We start from the raw sequence: 13,972 nt of genomic DNA, 5'->3' as shown, positions 1-13,972 counted from the left end.
CAGGCAGGTGAGGACTGAAATGATGTCCTGTTGGGAGGGCACTGGAGGATTGACAGGCGATTCCTCCTATCAGAGAAAATGTACCCATCTGTGGTCTACCTAACACAGCTAGAAGTGACCCTTTTCCCCCTCTCTCTTTTCCTTCCTTCTTTCCCTCTCTCCCTTCTTTCCTTCCTCCCTCTTTTTCTTCCTGGTTCCCATCCCTTCTTTCTCTCCCTCCCCCTTTCTTTCTTGTGGTGCTGAGATGAAACAGAGCTTCTGAATGGTAGACAATAGCTACCATTGAGTTGGACCCCAGCTCTGAAGGAAGAATTGTGGGAGCAGTATAAAGCTATGCACCCAGGTTCTGGGGTTCTGGAATATTGGGCTTTTATCTCCTGCACCCACGAGCTGGGTGGCATTTGCTTTGTTGCTAGCTCAAGGGTCCTCTGACTTAAGTCTTTGGCAGGGTCGTGGGATGATGGGGGTCTGAGTCTTCAACAGGCTCTAAGTTTCTCTCCTCCTGCTGCTGGCTCAACCTCTGCTTCAGCCTCTATGCTGACGGAGTAGGCTACCGGGGCTATTGGTAGGGCTGACCCCACACCAAGGGTCATGGAATAACCTGGAGTCCCCAAGCATGCGGAGCACACGTTGGTTACTGGTGCTGCGCATAGAGGTTTGCTATCTGGAGTTCTTTTTCGCTTCAAATCCCAGGATCGTTATATAAACAGAGCCAGGCTCAAGCACCTGTCATGCTAACTTGAAAAATAATTTGCAGTTGGATCCCGGCTCCGGATCTTACACTGAAATAAATTCCAGATGGACTAAAGGTCGGAAGGAGCCGGGTAAAATGCTAAGCCCATAAAAATAGTGAATGATTTACTGGGTAAGTGCCATAGGGAGGAGAGGAGCTGGGTGGCCTCAGGGCTTTTACTTTGATGGACACTTAACATGTGGGGGGATGACTGGGGGAGACCCCAGGTGCTCTGGAGCAATAGTTGTGGTTCCTAGGAGGCGTCATTCAACTCAGGCAGCGGAGTGGATGCAGCCTGCGGAAGAGCCCAGAGGCAGCCACTGAGGACTGGGGTCTCTCCATGATGGTTGCTGGTGAGACTGGCTTAGTGGGGAGAGCCAAGAAGCTGATGCAGGAGGAAGCGATTGTGCCAGCACCAGGGTGTTCCCAGTGGGGCTGGCTTTCCTCAGACCGCTGTGGCCTTACCAGCTTTAGAGATGACAGTTCCTGTGTCCTGGGGTCCCCTTCAGTTCTCAGGAAACCTGGCAGGCAGGAAGGAGCACTGGGCAGAAAGTGGGGTATCTGGGAGGAAGCCTTACAGCTGGTGCATGTCTCAGTCTCTGGTCCATGTGCTGGGAGCCAAACGTCACAACTGGTGTACTGTCCTGTAGCTGACCCATCCTGCAGCTGAGATTTCAAAGAAGCCTTGTAGGAGAAGTGACACTTTGTGTCTCTGTGTGTTCATGTGTGCAGGTACACATGTGTACCTGTGAGTATAGAGTCCAAAGGACAGCCTTGGGTGTCATTCCTTAGGTGCCACCTAACTTGTTTTGCATTTTGAGACAGTATCTTTTTTTTTTTTTTTTTGAGACAGTCTCTTATTGGGCTATAACTTGCCAAGCAAACTAGACTAGCTGGTCAGCCATCCCCGGGGTTCTTCCATCTCCCAACAATTAGATTCATACCTGCGTGCCACTGTGCCTGGCTCTTCCTGTGCGTTCTGGGGATCGAGCTCAGGTTGTCTCACTGACTGAGCGATCGCCCTACCCCACACCCACGTGAGAACCTCTTATTCAGCCACAGTCTCCTGGATAGGAATCGGTGGGCTGTGCCGCTGTACTGGATGCAACTGGAATACTAAGGTGTGTCCCGGGAGGTTTAGAGTCTTGATCTTCTGGTCACTGGGTAGCATGTGTGACCAGCATGGAGCCACCGGCTTCCTCAGAGGCCAGGGCAGAAGACAATCTCACGGCATCAAGCCAAGCGGCATTTGAGTCCTAGAGAGATTAATTTCAGGAGGGAATCCTGATTCTATCATTGCAAATCTCCCTCCAGGGGACCCCCGGGTTGCAGGGAAGAATTTCAATCATGGCAGTTTAATAAAGCGCCCACGGAATGAATATCCTTTGTGAGCAGTGTTGATCATGAGGCACCTCCGCAGACCCCTAGGGAAGCTGCAAACTGACTTTCATTTGGGGAGAAATCAAGAAATGCCGGTTTCTTAAAAGGCTCTGACCTCAACAGTATAATATGTCCTGGGGACAAGCAAGAATTTGATGTATAGGAACATGTCCCAGTGTGTTACAAGACATTGAATCCCAAGGTACCAACTTCCACTCTCCCAAGACTTCTGTCCTTAGGATGGAAGGGCCCCCAGGTTGTTTACAGTATCTCTGTGGCCTCCTGTCAGAGCCCTCCTTCCCATCACACCCTAGTTCTGATTACCTATATAACAAGCACTAGTGACACACAGTGTCCAGCAGAACGTGGTCTGTCCTGTTTGTGTTTTTATTTATCTTTAGAGGGGGATGATATTAGTGCTTTGCCTCACTGTAGTATAATTTAGTGTCCTTGAAGGTGAGATTATTTGATAAAATATTAGAAGAACATGAATTAATCTTTATCAAAAATATTCCTACATGAACAGAATAATCAGGGTGTATAATTGGCACTGGAGGAAGAGGAAAATGCTTGTGTGAGGGTTGAGAAAAAAAAAGGCTTTGGAAGAGCTGGAGGGAGGACCAGGAAGAAAGACTTCCCCAGGGGGCAGGACCCCAGCTGGATTTGAAGGTTGAAGAGAAGTTGGATGATGGCCTGGGAAGAAAGGATGTAATGCCAGGAGCCAAGGTCAAGAATGCAAACGGCAGCAGATGTTCTAAGGGCTGAGGCACCTGTAAGGTTGGTGGAGGCGTAGTGGACCTGGAGGGTGCGTGGTGAGGAGGGAAGGAGGGTATAGAGTCAATAGGTCCTCCAGACTTCTGAGAAGCATGACTTGGGAGCTGCCACCCAGCTCCGGGGACAGACCAGAAGGGGAGGAAACCCCTCCTCTGAGTTTTCATTGTAGCCTGCAAATTTCCCTGGGGCTAGACAGCCAGGAAACTCAGGGAGCTTATAGGAGACCCACCCATTGAGTGTTTCCTGATTGGTTACTGGGGCAGTCAGTCCAAGAAGCCACTCATACATTACTGTGATCTTTTCTGGGCACTTTGTTCTTAGAATCTCAGGGAACATGCTCAAATCCTGTGGTGGAGGGAGACATACAGACTAGCAAATGAAAGAGAACTGGTGTATATGTCTGGGACCAAGCTACCTTAGCTGACCACCTTGAAGGGGACACTTCTGACCTTGACCTAGCACCAGAAGAATGTGTTAGCTTGCTACACTATTTGGTTTTAAACAGAAAGCAGGAAGTAAGACTTGGATAGAATTTTCTACTTCCTAAAAACAACTAATTAAAAAGATTGAAAAAAAAAAACAACTTCTAAATCAAAATGTGAGCGAGTGCTGTGAGTTTGTTATTGTGTTTTAGATGGAGGTGTGGCCTCTAGTCATTCATCTTGCATCCAGCTACTAAAATAGGAAAGATAAGTCTCTCCCGTTCCCAACATTTTAAACAGGTTTTAACAAGGCACAAGGCACTACTTGGCAGGGATGGAGTTGATGGTGAAGATGGTGATGGTGAAGATGGTGATGATGGTGATGATGTCATGATGATGATGGTGAAGATGGTGGTGATGGTGATGGTGATGGTGCAACCAATACTTTAAAAGTGCCTGATAGGTGCCAGGGACTTTCTGGGCAATATCTGTCATTAACTCATTGAACCCTACCAACAATCCAAAAGAGAGGACCCTAATGCTGGGCCCCCTTACTGACCATCCTTTCTGTTCTGCAATGAATACATGGACAATGAGTTGGGAGGGGTGCTCCAGGGGGACAGTGACTTTGTGTGGATGGCACAGGTGATTCCCTGTGCTGTGTGACATGTTGCCATCATCCAGTTGGCTCGCACTAGGCTTCTACGGTACAAGGTGACGTCATTATCGTCTTTGTTCGCCTATACCGTCATTCCTCCTTCCCGTCTTCCTCTCTCCCTGTCTTCTTTCTCCTTCTCTGCCTCCCTTCTTCTCTTCTATTTATTTCTCTTTGATAAAGGATCTCATTGTAGTGTAGTCTGGCTTGAACTTCACCATGTAGCTCAGGCTGTCTGGGGGCATGTGGTTAGCCCCCTGCCTCAGCCTCCCACGTGCTGGGATTATAGGAGCCGCCACCCTTGTCACACCATTTCTTTAAGGAAAGTGTCTGAAGTCAGCTTTCCTACTGGGAGAAGTTCAAGAGGGATGTGGCTCCCCATTCTTGGTCCCTGGCAGTGTCTGGATTGTTTCCAACTATGGCAACCGTGGGATTGAGACCAGCAAGAACCGTTGTGGCAGCTGTGGCCGCAGCCAGCCTGAAGCTCCACTTCCTGGCCTTTGTGTTTAGAATCCAATCAAACCCGTTGCTACATTTGTCTCCAGAGTCAGGTGTGTCGCTGCCCCCATTTTACAGGAGAGAAAACACAGAGTTGGAGCGGTGTGTTAGAGACCAGTGTGCAGAGCGGCCTCAGGCTGTGGCCGGTGCTCAGGACAGTGTGGAAGACTGCAGCATACTGAGGCTCATCCTGGCCTCCATGCCTGGCAGAGCGAACCTCTCTCTTTCCTTCCTTCCCAGCCACCAGGAGAGGTCCATCAGTCACTTTTTTTTTCCTTCTTAGACTTATTTTATTTTGCGTATGTGAGTGTTTTGCCTGCATGTATTTCTGGTGTACCACATGCGTACCTCGTGCTTAAGGAAGTGGTGAGCCTCCATGTGCGTCCTGGGAATTGAACCCAGGTCCTTTGTAAGAGCAAAAAGTGCTCTTAACCACTAAGCCAAACTCTCTGAGCCTCTATTAGACACTTAAAAAAAAATCTCTTCCCCTCCTGCTTTCTTGATTTGAGTCTCACTTTAGCTCAGGCCTATTGTTAACTCACTCAAGGTTGGTTTGGAACTCATGGCTATCCTCCTGCCTCAGCCTCCAAAGGACGGGGATTTCAAGCATGGGTCAGCCTACCTGGCTCCTTCTTTAATCCATAGCTGGCTCATTCTTCAGTCTTTGGCCCCGATGGAGCACAAAGTGCTTACTCTTTCCTCCTGGCTGTGGTGTCAGCTCTTTTCCCTGGGAAGGTCTCTGCATCCTGGCCCCGAGCCTGCGGGGCTGCGATGGAAGCCCATCGTCTTGCAATTTCTCCCCTGGTGTGATGCGTTTAGGATTTGGGACTTCGTTTATGCCATGTGGTGCCTGCATATGCCTAGGCAGCTCCGACTGCTGCTCCCAGCAGCTTGTGTTAAAGAGCTTGCGGCCCCCCTCTCATCCTGCCAGTGCCTCGCCTCGCCTTGTCTTAATCCTCCTCTCTGCAGCTTTTCAGGCCCAGCAGGACACTTGGCTAGCGGGAGCAGTGCTGTCTGGCTTGATTCTCCTTTTTTGGGCGATTGCTTCGGTCTGAGTATGAGCAAGCACATGTACGCGCACCCCCAGGCACCATCTGCTTCTACTGGAGGAGGTAAACACCTCCACTTTGCTCCAGAGCCATCACTGCAGGGCTCGGGCCAGCATATCATAGCACCTGAGCTGCTCTTGGGACTTGGGGGGAACAATATGCTGAGACCCCAGATTTGTGAGGTATGGAAGTCACAGTTCATAGTGGGCCCCTGATAGTATGGGAACCATTTCATTTGTGGGTACGTGCCATGGTTTTGTGTGTGTGTGTGTGTGTGTGTGTGTGTGTGTGTGTGTGTGTGTGTGTCCCCGCACTAAGTCAGGCCCTTCTTTTGCCTGCTGGCCCAGCCTCCCTGCTCCCTCCTTCCTCCTCCTCTCCCTTTTCCACTCCCCTCCCTCTTCTTTCTTATCATACTTTGCTTTGGCCCTGTGGTATTCGAGTCTGCATTAAAAGACCCAGAAAACTCCAAGAGATATATTTTCATGCTCAAAATAAGATCCAAGGTTCTTAGCACAGCCACAAGACACGCCCATCGGCAGCTCCTCCCTCTCCCCCACGATCCACCCCTAGGCTGTCCAGCCTAGTCACACCAGAGGCTCACTGTCTTCCAGTCTGTCCCCACTCCATGTCTTCACCAGCCTGGCTTTTATCTGTAGCACTTTTCCCTGAAGAGCCACGTCAGCGCCTTCCTTATCTCGCTTGGCTTCCATCTTCCCTGGCTTGGTGTTCTGGTAAGCTGCCATCTGGGGGAGGAAGACACAGGAGGGTTATTTTCAACCACTAGACTCTCGTGGACCTGGGCCAGACAGAGACTCTCAAGACCGCCCTCGGGGGCTGCTATGAGCTGATACAGGGCTGCCCTGGCTGCCCATGCGCCAAACCCATTCTTCCCGTCGCTCTTCCCTGTTCAGATTTTGCAGTATGCTCCCTGGCCTGTATGTGGTACCCACGACAGTTGTTTTTTTCTCACACGAGGAGAGTGGCACTTTTTCTCTAGTGTGGTGCTCAGTGCCTGGAACAGGCCTGGCAGTGGCGGGTATCCGGGGAATTCCAGGCGCTAGTGATAGTCGCATACAGAGGTGTCCGGGGCAGCAGTGTCTGTGTCGGCGGCAGCAGACTGGGACCCTGTCTCTTCTGTTGCTCGTAGGGCTGTTGATTTTTGGATCTGTCTGCAGAGCGTAGGGCATGCTGTGGTGATAAGTGACCCCCTGCCTCTGCAGTTTTCACAGCCTGGGGAAGCTCGCTTCTAGCTCCTACCACCCACCACCTGTCCGTTCTATTTGGCTAGAACCTCTGTTCTGCTGCTGTCCCACAGGGACCTAGGCTCATCTGGTGCTTTCCACGATGGGGAGAGAGGTGTTTAGGTGATCTGCCCTCCAGTCTCTGGTGCTCAACCCCTCAGCTACACTGGGCTGAGAATAAACCATATGGTCCATCCTGTGAAGGTGTCTCTGGCGGAAAGACCCAATCAAAGCTTTGCACCAGGGTAACCGTTGCAGCGCTTGGGAAAGGAGCTAAGCTGAGGGTGAGGGTAAGGGTGCAGATGGAGCTGCTGGAGTCACCAGGCACCCTGTTCCACATCCAGCAGCAGAGGCCCCAGGGTCTTCCCATGAGCCCAGCACCACAGTCCTGCTTGTAGCTGAGTTTACTTCTGAAGTCCTCAGAGGTCTGCTGCTGGTGCCTGAGGCCCCAAGATGTTCGGGGGCTGCCCTCAGAGAGGTACAGTCTCAGAGGAGCAATACTTGGTCTGGAGGCCACCCACCCACAGTGCTCCTTGATATAAAACAAAAACAACAATTGTAGTAACCACTTCTCCAGGAGTTTCTTTATCTCTTAGTCTTGGTCTCTCTAGCCTGGGGTTTCACCAATGAGTCAGGCATTCTTCCACCTTTGTCTTGATTTTGGCACCATGGGCGATGCTTCTCCACTTAGGATGAGTTAACTTAGGATATGAAAAAAAAATCACTGTGCAGCTGGGCTAGAAGGCTGAGCCAGGAGGCTAGTCTGGGGTTCAGGCTAAGCACAAGGGCAGCTTGGGCAACCTTTCAAGTCTGTCTCAAGATAAAAAAAAAAAAAAAAAATAAAGAATCTGAGATGTGGCTCAGTTGTCAACTACTTGCCTAGAATGCATGAGACCCTGCGTTCAATTCTCGTTACCGGTACCACCCAGAGAATGACTAATGAGCTTGGGAAGGCCATTCTCTCCCTGAACTGGCTCTTCATCCATCATACACCTGGGAGGGTGACACAAGGCTATTTGCCGTTTAAAAGGACGGTCAGTCTGCTGAGAGGGTGGCGGGGACAACTCAGGAGACCCCGTACCCAATGCTGAACCAGTGAGCGTGTGGCAGAGGTGGGCTGTAGCATAGGTATAAGTAAATATTATGGACACGGTGGTTCTTCTGGGACCTGTTACAGCGGGTGTTTGTTTAAACTTTCCAATGTTATGGTACTGAACTCAAGTTTTAACACAGCCTCCATCATAGGTTGACACTTTCATAGTGTCATATACTTTGCCTCTTTATGGCTTTGAAAGGCTTCATTCAGAGCTGGAGGGAAGGGCTGAAGAGATGGCTTAGTAGTTAAGAGCCTGTGCTGTTTTTTTTTTTTATTTCTTACCATTTTATTTTTTTAATATTTATTTATTTATCCCCACACACTGAGACAGTGGGGATGTTCTATTGGGAACCCACCAAGGCCAGCTGGCCTGGGTCTGAAAAAGCATGGGATAAAACCGGACTTGCTGAACATAGTGGACAATGAGGACTACTGAGAACTCAAGAACAGTGGCAATGGGTTTTTGATCCTACTGTGCTGTTTTTGTAGTCGATGTGAGTTCATCGACTAATGTTGGTAGGCACACAATGGCCTCTAGGGAATCCGGCGCCCTCTTCTGGATGCTGTGGGCACTACATACACATAGTTAAAAATAAATCTTGAAAAAAAAAAAGAACTGGGGAGATTAAATCTTACCCTATTGACCTTTATTGTTTTATTTTAAAAATTTATTTACATGTATGACTGTTTTGTCTGAATATATGTCTTTGTACTGTGTACAGTGTCTGGTGGTGCCTGCAGAGGGGCAAGGCAAGGGTATCAAATCCCTTAGACTTGGAGCTAGAGATGGTTGTGGGCCACCATGTAGCGGCTGGGAATTGAACCCAATTCTCTTTACTGTGGAACTTTTCTCCAGCCTCCCATTGGCCTCCTCTCTGGTATTCAGGCCACCGTCAAGGAGGTACCCTTGTCTTTCACAGCGTTTGAGCTGGTTCAGCATCCTGTTCAGATGAACCCAGCCTGGACTGTCTAGCTGACGGTTTTGCTGAGGAAAAGCTGGGTATGGAGAAGTGTGTGCTATGACCTACTAGGTCACTTATTCATGGGAGAGCGCCGCAGACTGCTTAAAAGGGTGCTGACATCATGAGAGAGGCAGGGTGGGCTCCTGCGCCATGTGTACAGATAACTCACGAATGAATTTTGCAAAGCTCTTAGACATAGGCCCAAACTCTGGACATTGATGTTTCCCTGTTAAATTCCACATGGCACCCAGGACTGCCAGCTTCTGATTTTGCCTTTAAATGAAAGAAACAGGGAGCGGAGTGGACAGGACATGGGTCTGTGCCCACATCAGTCATGCTGACCAGCTGTCACAGACTTCTGCTTGGATTACGTGCAGGACACAGGGAGTCTATGCACGCTGCACAATACTCCTGTCTTCCACATTTCCCTTCTTTTTGGAAGTGGCCAAAGAGTTGTGACAAGCCATCACTTGCAGACAGCTCCCTGGAGAGAAGATTCATGTTTACTGTGGCCATTGCCTTCCCTGCTCCTGTCTAGCAGAGTCCTGTGCCTTTTCAGACATCCGTCCCTTTTCCTGGTCTCCATGTATATCGAGAGTGGGGACAAGAGGAGCCTGAAGGTTCTTCAACAAAGGTTTCCCCTTTCTTCTCAGGGACCTTCCAGCACCCCCATGTACTTCCATGCAAATATTCCTAGCTTTGCTAGACCCATTTAACTGCAGACCAGGTGTCCATCTGTCTCACATATGGGGACAAGTAGAGGCTGGTCACTCGCTATTCCTGAGGCTGGTCCGCTTTGGGGGCTTACAGCTCTGTGTGTGCTCCCAAGTCTCCTGATATACACTGGGTTGTTGTTGTTGTTTCTTACGAACCATTCTGAAGTCTCTCAAGGACTTAGTCAACACATAAGCACCCCAAGTTCCTTGGTGGGTAGCTTTGAAGTAATTTCATGGACTCTGTTTTCAGGTTAGACACCCATTTCACTTGCTGAGTCCTCAAAAAAGACTGTGAGATCAACAGGCACCTGTTTTAAGATCTAAGAGGGTCACAAAGTGGTATTTCTGCTGCCTGTGTCTAATGATGCTAGTCAGCATGAACCTTGCTCCCATAAAGTCAGTAGAACTCTATGACTCTACTGGTAGGAAAGGAGCCTTGCTTGAAATGGATATCTAGCCTTTAGAAGGCAGGATCTGGATGGCTATTAGCCTTCAGGAGCACTGGAAGGTGTAGTCCATCTTGACTTCCAGTCTCGCGCTCTCTGCTTCCTGTCTAAGGTTATGTGAATAAGAGCTCCTTCATACTCATCTCCCGTGGATACTGTTATGCCTTCGTCACTAGGATGGACTGAACCCTTTGAACCTGTGAGCCAGAATGAAGTCTCCCTCCCTTAAGTTGCTGGTGCCAGGAATTTTTGTCATAGATGCAATAGTAACTGCTAATACCAACTGGGAGAGCATCAGCCCTGAGCCTCCCAGCCCTGAGCTGGTACTGGTGGCAGCTAACAATCTCGAGTGGTCCTTGCCTGCAGAGTCCCGCCCCAGCCTCTGCCTCAGTCCCCCTAGACTCCTCTGCCTTTATCCTTCTGTGCCTTCAAATTGTCCTCTTGAAGAAGGTCAGCAGGTATATGGCTGCAGGCTCTCTGCCCCCTGCCCCATGCGACCTCATTCTAACTTAGACTGGCCCATGAGCCTGTCTTCAAAGAGAGCAACATAATGAGACTCTGGAATCTTGACGCAGGAAACTGGTGGTTTGGCCCAATTCACCCCCCACATATGCATACAGTTATGAGGAATTTTTATTGGGTCCTTGGCTGCTGGGTGGGGTAAGATGTTTTAGGTCCTAAGGGTTGATCCCTACCAGTGGAATTCCTACCCTTACAGAAGCTGGTCTCCGTTTGATATAGTCGTGTATGATGGGAGGAACTCTCATGGCTTGAGTTGTGGGTCATGGGAAGGAATGGGTGCAAAGGAGAAAAATCCTGTTGCCATCTAGGTGTGTGTGTGGGGGGGCTCCGGATAAGGTTATTCCAAGTGAGATTGGGTTCTCAGAAGGTCCCAGAGGACACGAGGCCGTGCCTGGTGAAGGGCCTGGTTGTCATGCCTGGATGTAGCTAGGGACTCTGCTCCACATCCAAGAGTCATTCAGAGAGAAGGCCAAGTGGGTTAGCCTTGCAGAACTCTGGATACCCAATACAACTAGGTCTTTACCAAAGATAGAGGCAGACCAGACAAGATTAAAGAAGGGGTTTGATAGGAGTCATGGCCCTGAATCTGAAACATACTGGAAAGAGCAAGGAAAGCAGAAATCCACCTGCCGCGAAGCCTGGCTCTGGGATGGCTATCATCTTTGTGGTAGCTATCATACTTGCCTTTCCCACGAGGTGAAACCCTGGCATTGGTACCTTATCATCTTGGTCCGAGGGAGAGAGTGACTTCCTGTTTGCTGTGAGCAAATACTGCCTCTCAATAAATCCATTTTTTGGTATCATAACTGGGGGTGGGGGCGGAAGACCTGTGATCATTAAGGCTTCCTGCTAAGAGATCCATTAACAACTTGGGAGGGACGCAGTATCGCTCACTGGCCTGGAAAAGTCCGAACCATGGAAGAGGAGAGAGCTGGGCCCCAGATGGGCTGCACAGTGTTGGGGTCAGACTTTGACTCGCGGTCTCCAGGGTGAAGCAACCCATAGCTAGCATCCTCAGCAGCCAGGCTGCAGCCTCACACAGTAAGAGATGGGAAGAACACACGCGAAACAGCACAGGAGCTGGCGCCCTGTGCAGTCTCAACCTACCTCAAAGGAAGCCGGCCTCGGGCCTGAGTGGCTGCTTCAATTTCATGGCCAAGCTGGCAAGTTATTTGAGTGACAGATTTTGTTTGCAGCAACATATAAAGTGACGGTTTCAGGAAGGAACATGTGTCTTGGGGGCTCCTTAGGAATCCAAGGTCAAAGGCTAGTGCTACAGCTCAGTGGTAGGGCACTTACTTGCCTGGCATGTATAAGGTCATAGGTTCAGTTCTCAGCACTGCTGGGTTAAAAAAAAAAAACCCAGGATGTCCCTGGGTTTCAGAGATCAGTATCTTCCTTCCCATTTTGTCATCTGTCTAAGCCTTGGGAGTGTTGCCTCTGGTAACCTCTTAAAAAGGGTCACCTGCCCTTCACTTCAAGACAGCCCATCCAGGTAAATCATGATTGACTACACCTCTGCCATCTTCCTTCCCCTCTAGGAGCCCCCTTCCCCTCTAGGAGCCCCCCCAGCTGGGATAACAAATGTCCTTCACCTTGGGGGTTCCAAGGATGGTGTCAGCTGTTGTCAGCACTCACACGCCCCAGATCTGGCTCACCTAGAGGGTGCCAGCAGTTGATATGAGCCTGTCCCCGGTGGAAGAAAGCCAGCTTCCAGCAGCTGTATTTGTTCACGTGGGGAGGTGCGCCTGTCGGGGATCATAAAATATTATGATCCCATATGTCCCACCAGTCACGTCTGTTTCCACTTTCGTCTGGTGTGCATGCTATCACCCTGTTAGGAGCTGTCCTCGGGGAGACAGTGAGGGATGGCTCAGTGGTGGACCGACTCCTTTGGGTGACAAGTGTTTACGTGCAGCTGCAGGAAGCCTGGGCTGGTGTCTGGCTATCGCTGCTGAGCCTCATCCCCAGGCGATCTCCACCGTCGTCATGTTCAAGGTGGACAGACGTGTTCTCTCCAGGCGCCCTGCGCAGGGCAATGACGATGCGTACATACGACACACGTATGCCACCCCGTGAGGCTGGAGCTCTGTCAGGCTCACTTTACAAACGGAGAAACTGAGCCACAGGAGCTTGAACAGAAGCTTAGGTTTTACTCTCTCATTAAATAAAAAAGTGTGTGTATGTGTGTGTGTGTGTGTGTGTTTGTGAGTATGTGCGTATGTGTGTGTGTGTGTATGTCTGCCATAGAGGTGGAGGTGGGAGTTGGTTCTCTCTTTCTACCACAAGGGTTTCAGGGTTGACTGTCAGGTTGTCAGCCTTGCCAGCAAGCATCTTTACCTGCCGAGGCGTCTTGAGGCCTTGTACAGCTTACTTACAACCGGCTGTGGAGTACAGGAACTGGAGGGAGGCAGTTTGGCTTAGCCTACGGTCTTGTCCCTTTTGTATCATCCTTTCAAGATGGCAAAGGTGACAGGATTGTCTGTGGACAAGTCTTGGGAAAGGGGAGGGGCTTATGAGTGGCTAGTATTCTTTAAAGACAGCAGCATCTGCTGCTATTGCCATGTCGTAAGTCACCCCAGGCTTGTGTCTTCAGAGGGCTCCCATGGCTTTGTCCCTGTGGGTCAGGAGTAGTGACACCTTGAACAGGGCCTACTCTGGGGTCTGACATAGGCTCATAGGCAAGGTGTCACCTGGAGTTGGCATTGACCTGGGGTGGGGGTTCTGTTCTCAAGCTCACCCAGAAGTGACTCGCCTTCCACTCACAGGGCTGTGGCATCCCTGGCGGCTGGGCACGCAAGGCTGAGGTGTGGCTCTGAGTGTTGCAGCCCCTCATGGGACTTCCAGGGGTTTCTGCTTTGTGGACACATTGCCTGTTTTTTCGCTGGTCTTCGTAGAGCCTTCCTGGCATGTGTTTATGTCTAAGGGAGACTGGTTATATGGGAGGAGGGGCCCCTATCCTGCAGGGCGACTTCCAAATAAGGCTGCCCTCTGGGAGGTGGGGTCAGCAGGTCAATGCGTGACTCTGGTGGCAGGGAACACAGCTCACCACACAGCAGGTCATGTGTGGGTGAGGTCACAGAGCCTGACATATTTGACAGACATCTCCTGGCCTGTGGTCAATCCTACGGGTAGCTCAAGCACTGACCCTATGTTTTCATCTCCACTCTGTCCTGAGCGGTGCTGATCCAACCTTGCCTGAGACTCAGCCAACCCTGTGGATGCCCCCACTGCTTGCTGCAGCTGTCTGCCTTCCGGGGGTAGTGAGTGAGTAGCATCCTAGAGCTGGGACAGGAGAGAGCTGTTGGGAAGATGCACCTTGCCAGGCCCTGTAGTGTAGAACCATCCGACTCAGCTTCCCCGATTTCCTAAGATTCTCCATCCTCCAAGCTCCTTGCTCTCCCCAACTCCTCTCTCCTCTCTATCTTCCTTCCCTGGGTCCTCCCAAATTCTCCCCCCCCCTCTACCCACCCAGCTC

General features: G+C 50.4%; 1 protein-coding gene across 9 annotated transcripts in view; it reads left to right on the top strand.

The window, feature by feature from the left end:
• Rimbp2 (RIMS binding protein 2) overlaps positions 1–13,972 on the top strand; it is a 191,682-nt gene that overhangs the window by 69,752 nt on the left and 107,958 nt on the right. The window contains exon 1 of one of the 9 annotated variants that reach the window (XM_026784547.1): positions 6,223–6,242. The exons of the other annotated variants lie outside the window; for them this stretch is intronic. The gene's annotated coding sequence lies outside the window, so the exon portion shown is untranslated. Of the gene's footprint in view, positions 1–6,222; positions 6,243–13,972 lie in introns of those variants that run through there. 9 annotated transcript variants of the gene reach the window in all.

This window comes from Microtus ochrogaster, chromosome 2 (genome assembly GCF_000317375.1).
Source record: "Microtus ochrogaster isolate Prairie Vole_2 chromosome 2, MicOch1.0, whole genome shotgun sequence".
Classification (NCBI taxonomy): Eukaryota; Metazoa; Chordata; class Mammalia; order Rodentia; family Cricetidae; genus Microtus; species Microtus ochrogaster.
The sequence above is the reverse complement of the archived record's forward strand: the minus strand, read 5'-3'. Positions and strand labels throughout refer to the sequence as shown.